Here is an 8603-nt window from a genome sequence, read left to right as displayed (position 1 = left end):
AGTTTAATTCAAGTGGAGTTTGCATATTTGATATTCGTTTCTTCGGGACTATTAGATATTATTGGTGTTGGTATTATGTATATATGATAAGCATACTACAAATAATTCAGAAATTAAGCATGACAAATACGAAGAAATTGGAGAATGAAAAGCAATCCAACGTTATAAGAACAAGCAGTATTGCACGTATAAATAAAAGTCACTAAAAGGGAGTCCGTATCCTAGATAAGCTTTCCGACACTGTGTGTGGTTAGGCTACTTGTCCGGGAATCATTTCTGTTTCGGTGTTTCCATCAGGCTCAGGGGCTACTTTCTGCCAATTGAAAAAGACCGTTGGCAATGCAAGGAATCACAACTGCTTTTAGTTATTTTTCTGTAGGAAAGGCTGCGCCTGCATACATTAGACCCAGCCGAAAGTGCCGATGGCCTACTCTTCCGATGTTAATGTATGACGAATATTTCAACCTCATAACAGGTCCAGGTGAACCGGACGCGTTCTCTTGCGATGTGAGCACGAGAGATTCCTCGCCCCAGACAACATACTGAAATGTCCTTGATAGTTTCACGACAAAAAGAGTCAACGGCCATAGGTAAAGCTCTTTAACTTTTTGTTAGAAAAGGAAATGGAAATGCGTCTCAAATCGCGCACAAGATCGAATTAGATCAGTGCTAGTGCTAGCGCACACCGTCGAAAATGCAAGTGAGATCAAAATGTAGTAAATATTTACATCAAGAAAGAAAAAAGTAAAGTTAAACCCTTAAACACGTAAGGCTATTCAACCGTGAATTTTGAAACCTGGTCGGAGGGAGTATCTCATATGTTTTCCACACTTGAAAAATGGCATCTCAAACAGGATAACTCCATACTCATGGCATCCATGGCCACCCACATGTCATATTCATATTAATCCTCTTCTAGTCCCAATCTTTGTCTACCTCTCTCTAAGACGATTACTCTACCTATGTTTACTTCAAAATGTCTCGTTCGCCTTCCATTCCCTACCACCAACAGGTCATCAATCATCCCCGGCTAATGCTATGCCCTTTCTATTTGGTGAGGGTGTGGAAGGCACCAATAACACGGACTCTGAAGGACAATATCGCCTAAGGCGAGTGTCACCATTTCTGCTTGTATTGGGCAACTCAATCAGCGATGAATTTTCAAATCTCTCCAACATCGGTGGCTTTGTTGCCTCGCTGCACAATAAACGCCCTAGTAAAGTGGATGAATGAAGGTTAGGACCGAACTCCCAGAGAAATGAGAGTTGGTCAAACTCTCCTTCGAGCTAGCTTGGCGGCTCATCATCTGAGGCTCGATCAGGAAGCTCTCTAGGCTCGAGAAGGCGGGGCTATTGCGGAGGTGGTTGCGGAGAGAGTCCACATGAAGTTTCGCATGGTGACGCGCGGGGTGAGTTAATTAGGAGGTGGTTGCGGAGAGTTAATTAGGCATATATTGTATCTTTGATCATCTTTGTAAGACGGTTTTCTCACTAATTTGTATCAGTTCGATCGCGGTGGCTTTACTTATAACCCCTTATAACCCTACTTTTTAATGAAAATTATTATATACCTATTTTGAAACCCTGTTTCGAGGAGTCATTTACCAAGTATAGCGTGCTACTCGTCATCGTTTCCTATGTTTGACGGATTACTCAACATTGATTTTGACCAGCACAACTCCCATTGCAAGTGTGCCACGCTAATACTAATTTTTACTATTACCATATTCCACCTAGCTTGTTGCACACGATCGATGGAAGGCCATCCAAATAAGGTCCAAAGAGCATTTTCGGCGTCAGCAAAAGGAATATGTAGACGTACGTCTGAAGAAATCCTTATTAGCCAATTACCATACGACATATACATGTGGAATTTGGTGCAGCGACACGCAGGGAACCGTGTAAGGGCGTAAGGCGAGCAAAAGAGACTGAAGTTTGAGTCGTTTGTTAATCTACCAAGTCAACGCCCCCGTTGAACTGTTCCGTGCTAGGGCCCGCACGTTCAACACCTTTCTGTGGCCAACCATGCGGTTCGCCGCCACTTGCAGAGCGATTATTCCCCTTGCTATTTTGAGACAACCAGTTGAAATAGTATAAATAGAGCTCTGGAGAGGTTTGCTGAAGCACGTCGATTTAAGCATCCAGTTCATCTGCTCGCCGTTCAGTTTTAGTCGCTTCGCTTCAGAGTTCAAGCTCATCTCCCCGGCGCCGATCATCCATCAGGAGGACATGGCTGACCACAACGCGGTTAAGAAGAGCATGCTGGAGCTAATCTTTGGCTGCTTCTCCTCATCCAGGACCAAGGATTGATAAGATCGATGGATCCAACTCCACGTAGCTTGTTGGTCTGTGTGAGTAGTGTAATTTACTGATGAATATGTGTGTTCCATTAGATTGGTGAGCTTGCTTGCAGCCTTGCAGTTATGTATTTTTTAGGTTAATATTTTCATCATCTATATGTAACTTTGTCATGTATTAGTTCACTCAATCTATCTATAAAAAATAACGGCTGTGTGCATCCTGGTTATGCAGAAGCTGGATATAATTGCTTATCAAAAGTAATAAAGCATCCTTTATCGAAAAAAATCTATCCATAAAACTTTGTTTCGTTCTTTTTTTTTGTCTTGCTTCGTTCTGATTGCTAGAGAATTCCCTCTATATATTTTCTGCATGTTTTTGCTTCTTAAATATATCTTAAATAAGGCTTGTGCTTCCACAGACCCCTTAATCTCAAAACAGTGTAACCCCCGAAGAGGTATCGTGGTATAATTTAATCTCAGTCATCCTACCTCTAGTGCTGAACAAGTATCGTGTAATCTCAATCGTTCTTATGTTTCACTCAGGAAGATACCTCTTTTGTGGTTTACATTGTTTTGAGATTTGGGGGTCTATCTATGGTTTACATTGTTTTGAGATTTGAGGGTCTATGGAAGCAGGAGCCCTTAAATTATTGTTAGAAACATCTAGATTTGGATCGCGGTTTACTCGCTCCCAATGACAATGGAAAAAATGAATGGTGGAAGAAGCGCCTCACTGTTTTAAGATGAACATTTCTAGGCCACCATGGTGAACCATCAGATCAGACTCTACGATTCGTGCAAGCGCATAAGCAAAGAGGATACTTCTAAGTGGACTGAGCCATAGCACACCATGATAAAACAAATGCGGATTGGCTGCTATCACGAATCATAATCACCGATGTCCTCACTTCAAATAGTCTATGGCCGATTTCGTTGGGAAACACACCGTGGATGTGCTGCACGCGTGATCCCACACACATTGGCGCCACCTCAGCTGACTCGGAACTTTTTATTCTAAGATCTATGATTACGAAATCGTAACTTGGTGAAAAATCACGTCTACGAGTTTCAAAAAATTGCGGAAAAATCACACATGTAAAAGATCCTCATAAAAGATAAGTAGAGGCATATGAATGTAAGTTTGGTAACATAATATGACTTCCAAGCTGCGGAAATATGAGTTATAGTACATAGAGATAGCAATGGTAAGTTACAGTACAGTAATATGGCGAACAAGAAGCTCCTAAGTTACAGCAGCTACATGCCGAAAATGATTATACTATATGACCAAACTTGACATGCACATGCTCCTACCCGTTTTCTACATGCATGATTTTTTATACAATTTTATTAAATTTTAAATATGATTTTTTTTGCTATTTCTATGAACTTACGATCATATAGATACCTGTACCTTTATAAGTTTTCTGTGTCAGATGATTACACCATATTGGCGAGTTTCATTGCAACTGAGCCATGTTTCAGGCTATTTTCTAGTGCAGTCATGCATGAAAGGAAATGACGCCTTCCGTGTTTCACTTTGCGTGTGACTTTGGTCTAGCTGGAGAGCCGGCCGGAACATTCTGCATACCTTGCTGGTATCGAGCGGATACTACTGTACTAGCACCTGAACTTGAAGTGAACCGCCCGGTTTTATGCTGATAAAGCCGCACGAGGACAAACAAGAAGCAAAAAAGATACATTTTCTGGGAAAATACAGTGTGCAGTGCACAGCAAAAGGTCGCCAGTGTCCTACTAGGTATTTTTGTTGCCACACGACCATCCGACCAAGACCAAGAAAGAACAACGCAGGACTACAAGTGTGACTGACACCCAGAACGATACAGGTGGGCGGGCGTTTCCTTCTATACGAAGACACGTCCATCCTACACCAGCGCCCAGTCACTCACACAGTCACACATACTCAGTACTTACTATGTGTTTTCCTGAACTTACCCTACAAACAGGCGTGCAAATGTCTCACCCGGCCTGGAGTTCTAACCTCTACATACCTATTTATACACCTTCCTGCCGAATGTTATAGCGCTGTGAAAGTGTGAAGTGCTTGTTGGGAACGTAGGCTACTAGCTAGTCCTCCTCACTCAGCAGGGCATTCTATCTGGGGGCTCCGATATCTCCAAACTCCATGGAGAACGGGCATGGCGCTGATGGAAAACAGAGCAAGCCACTGCCCAAGCGTGGCGGGGTTATGAAGAGCCTGATGAAATCCCTCTGCTTCTGCGGTGCGGCTCCCACGGATGGCTAGCCGCCGTTCTTGGAGCCGAGACGGCTCGATGCTTAACGGTGGCCATATCGGGACGGCTGGAGCATTTTGGATGTTCATGTATCTGTGTAGTATGTTCTCGAAAAAATAAATCTATGTGTGTTTAGTAGTATGTGTTTCTCTCAAGGCGTGTTTGTGCATCGGTTATTGTCCAGGGATGTAGATTTGGTCTGGTACCACTGTTAGCTTCAGGACCTGTCACTGTGTTCAACGTCAACATGGTTTTGTAGTTTACCCGCAAAAAAACAACATGGTTTTGTAGTTGTGTGGACAGTGGTGTACTTGTTTTCATTTCACGCATGTAATAAAAAAAAGCGTTGTAAATTTGTAATGTAATGTATTAGCTTGTCATTTCCATAGCATTGGGGGTGCTTACGCTTGATCTTCACACTGAGCTCTCCTTTCCGTGCCATGTGCGCATGTCTATCCCATGGTCGCTTGCATACAAGAATGTTTATTTTCCAATACATCTTATATTTACTAATTGGAGACTCCCCACAAGCCTCCACGTTAATCCTAGAGGTTAACCAATTGTGTTCGTACAATTAACAGATGATCCCCGTTAAGCCGTTGGATGATGCCCTTATCCTCCGCGCGACAGCTGACGACGACGTAAAACGTGAATCCTATTTTCTTATCGTCGTTCCTGATCTCGCCGGCGCAGGTAATTGGCGATCAGTATTATTCGTGCCGGCCTCTCAGAGATTAGTCCGGCCACACAATTGAATGTGCAGCACCGATAAAAGTAGCATGGGAAAAGTCGCCGCCTCCTGTAGTCACAGTGCATGCCTACGTGCGCGGCAGCCGGCAGCAGCGGCCAAACATGCTACATCGATCTGAAAATAGCTCTGCGTATCTCAGGTACACAACTCCTTTTCTTTTACCTAATCTGATCCATGCATACTTCCTCTAATCACATAGTACATGAATGCTACGTGCGTGGCAGCAAGCAGCGGCGGCCATGGATCGATCTGAAAATAGCCCTGCAGATCTAGCGTTCACAACCAATTGTGCCCTGCAGATCCATAAATTGCTCACTATGTGATTGTTTCACGTCACCAGCTAATTTCATCCATGTTGAACCCCCCTCACGTCGCTGTATATTCTTTTCTAAGGTGCCCTATTAGACGGCTGTCTCTATGATTTAATTAGGGTGTGTGATGCAGGTGCTCAGATAACATACAACTTTTAGGTAGGCCTCATGATAGATTCATTAATATTGGTACCTTTTGGTAGACTTTCATGCATATCTGAATTGATCATATTTTTCACTCATGTCAAACATTTTTTTATAACAATTTCAATCGCGTTTTTTTTACTCAGAACGGCAGAAAATAAATGACAGGAAGCAGCCGACTGGTGGGGGCTCAAGTGTCTAGGTCCTAGATGTACGTTTTCGACGGCCACGCCGCCTTCCGCGTCGACCACTATGTCTGCAAGGTGTAACGGCTGTAGCCGCTTCTAAATCAAGTTATACGTTAATCTTAATTAGCAGTTTCTGCAGTTACGCTTGCATCCCAAGTGATCTAGATGAGTGAGGAAGGTACATCGTCAATGGTAAGGAATGCGATTATACTGAAATAAAAATGAATGTAATGGACGTTAAGATATTGGAGTAATGTGCATTCCTTGATGTGCATATAATGAAGATATTAAATGGAATTAATTTGTCAATTTAGCAGCAAGAATGGATTATGATCCAAAGGAAGGGAAGATGATCCAGGCTGCATGGCCTCAGGTGACGCCACAAAATAAGTGGTGTTCAGTACTACTGATCGGTGTTGAGTACATAATTTGGCTACTAGATATTTGAAGGCCAAATTAATCTAAATGTGTGGTTATATTATTGGTTGACATTTATATACTTGGATTTGTTGTGTAGTTCAAAATGCAGGCATGACCAGAATGCAATACATATGATGCGTTGGCGGATTGGATGTAGTAAGATACTTATTCATGTTTAACATGTGGAGCTTTGCATGGTTGAAGAGCTAAATGGGAGAGATTAAGGAAGGATAAATCATGTCCGCCTGTATGGTGTTGCATGGTGTTGCACAGAAGCGTTTGAAGGTCTTCATTACCCGGTGGGATTAGGAGTTTGGTCGGATATCTAATTGGTGTTCTTGTGGGCCAATCAGGATTTGCACGTGAGCTTTGGCCTGGGCTTTTGAATCTGCTACGTAGGAAAGTTCTAGTCGGTTTTAGATGTTAGAGTTTTATTCCTCTACGCTAAGTAATGCGCCTGTACGTAAGTCCCACGAGCCTATAAATAGGCCAGGGCCGATTGAACAACGCCCCAGGCAAACGATCTATACTCAATAAAATACTTTACTGTTTTACGTTCTTTTTTATCTCTTTCTCTATCCTTTTTCGCCATGCTCTAGCAGCCCTAGGGTTTTGGTTCATCTTTACCGTTTTGCGCTGAAAAGCGGTCGGCTCCTCCACGAAAGTGAGGTAATCTTTGTTGCTTTGCTCGGAAAACAATCGTCCGTCGTCACGAAAGCACGACAACTATCCTGGTGTTGCGCGGCGATTTTGCGTGCCAACACAATTGGCGACTCCGCTGGGGAACGAAGAAGCGCACGATGAACAACCATCCCAAGGACGCAAGAGATGTCGACTCGGAAAACGGCATCCCTTTCACTCTCGACGATCTGTCCGAAGATGAGCGACGTGAACTTGAGCATGAGCTTGAAAAAGCAAGGGCTGAGAAATTGAAGCGATTTTACAAGACAAAGCACGGCGTCGTGAAGAAGGTAACGATACCAAGCCTTTCTCCTATGTTTGGCGCTCAGGTATGTAAGCCAACTGAAACAATTGCTCCTCTAATAGATTTGCATGTAGCTTGTAAGTATGGCTCTGATGTAAAAAATATGACCCCTATAATTACTCAATCAGCAGCCAGTACAATTGACGATTATAAGGATCGCTTTAGTAAGGATATAGAAAATAGCTTACCTGATCATGTTCGCTCAATAATCAATAATGAAAGTTCTGAGAAAAAGCCGATGACTCTGGATAGTAATAGATTTGTTAATGTGCCTAGTATTATACCCAGTATATCGGATAATGTTATGCAGCCTCACGTTACTCCTAGTAATAATAATCAAGGTGGTCAAAATTATGATAGAAGTTCGACTAATAATTTTATATCTAGTGTTTCTTCTCATAGTGGTTCAACTTTGATCGCGCAAAATAACAATAGCAATGAACGAAGTTTAGGCTTCAATTCTAATTTGCAGCAACATGCCGATACCGAGGTCCCGTATAGGCCGGTACTAGAATCGTATTTTAATAGGTCTCCGCAGGAGGTGCAATCGTCCGCTGATGAGAAACGATTGTCATTCACAAAAGGATCTAAGATGATACCTGATAGTGATACTTTTCCTACCAATGTGATTAACTTTGAGAACAAGAAAATGCTTATTCGGTCGGATCAGACCGAGTCCGCAAGAGGGAAAAATGTTGTGGTTGATAATAATGCTTCTCCGAGAATGATCAAGCCAAAAAGTCCAGTAGTTGGAGTGTGGAAAGTCAATGGAAGGAAGAGATCATCTCCAAGGCCAAAGGCAACAGTTAGCATGTTGTTGACGAAATACACTTCACGCAAAGCCGACAATGTGTTTAATCGGCTCGGAGGTAACAAGCTTCCCAGGTCTCCTACTCGGCCCGGGGGGCATGATCGCTGGCGGAAAAATACGTATAATCAGCAACCTTATTTTCACGTGGCGCCGGCATATTGGGGCCGCCCGCCTCCTATGTATTCTCAATATCCTCCGTGGGGTTTTAATCCGTGGGTGCCGTATCCTATAGGACAAGCAGGTTATTTTCAACGAGAATGGGTTCCACCGAGGCCTGTGTTCAGACCAAATTTGCACGAGAAAAAAGCTGGTTTCAATCATGAGTTTAGGTCGCGTGATGCAGTTGTTATTCAAAGAAACCAATCGCCGAGACGCGATACAAATGGCAAGAATTATAAAGGTGGCAGTAAGCGTATCTGGGTGCCGGTAAGGCGTATTG

The sequence above is a fragment of the Lolium rigidum genome, chromosome 2 (assembly GCF_022539505.1).
Source record: "Lolium rigidum isolate FL_2022 chromosome 2, APGP_CSIRO_Lrig_0.1, whole genome shotgun sequence".
NCBI classification, from domain to species: Eukaryota; Viridiplantae; Streptophyta; class Magnoliopsida; order Poales; family Poaceae; genus Lolium; species Lolium rigidum.
This window is presented reverse-complemented; position numbering follows the sequence as displayed.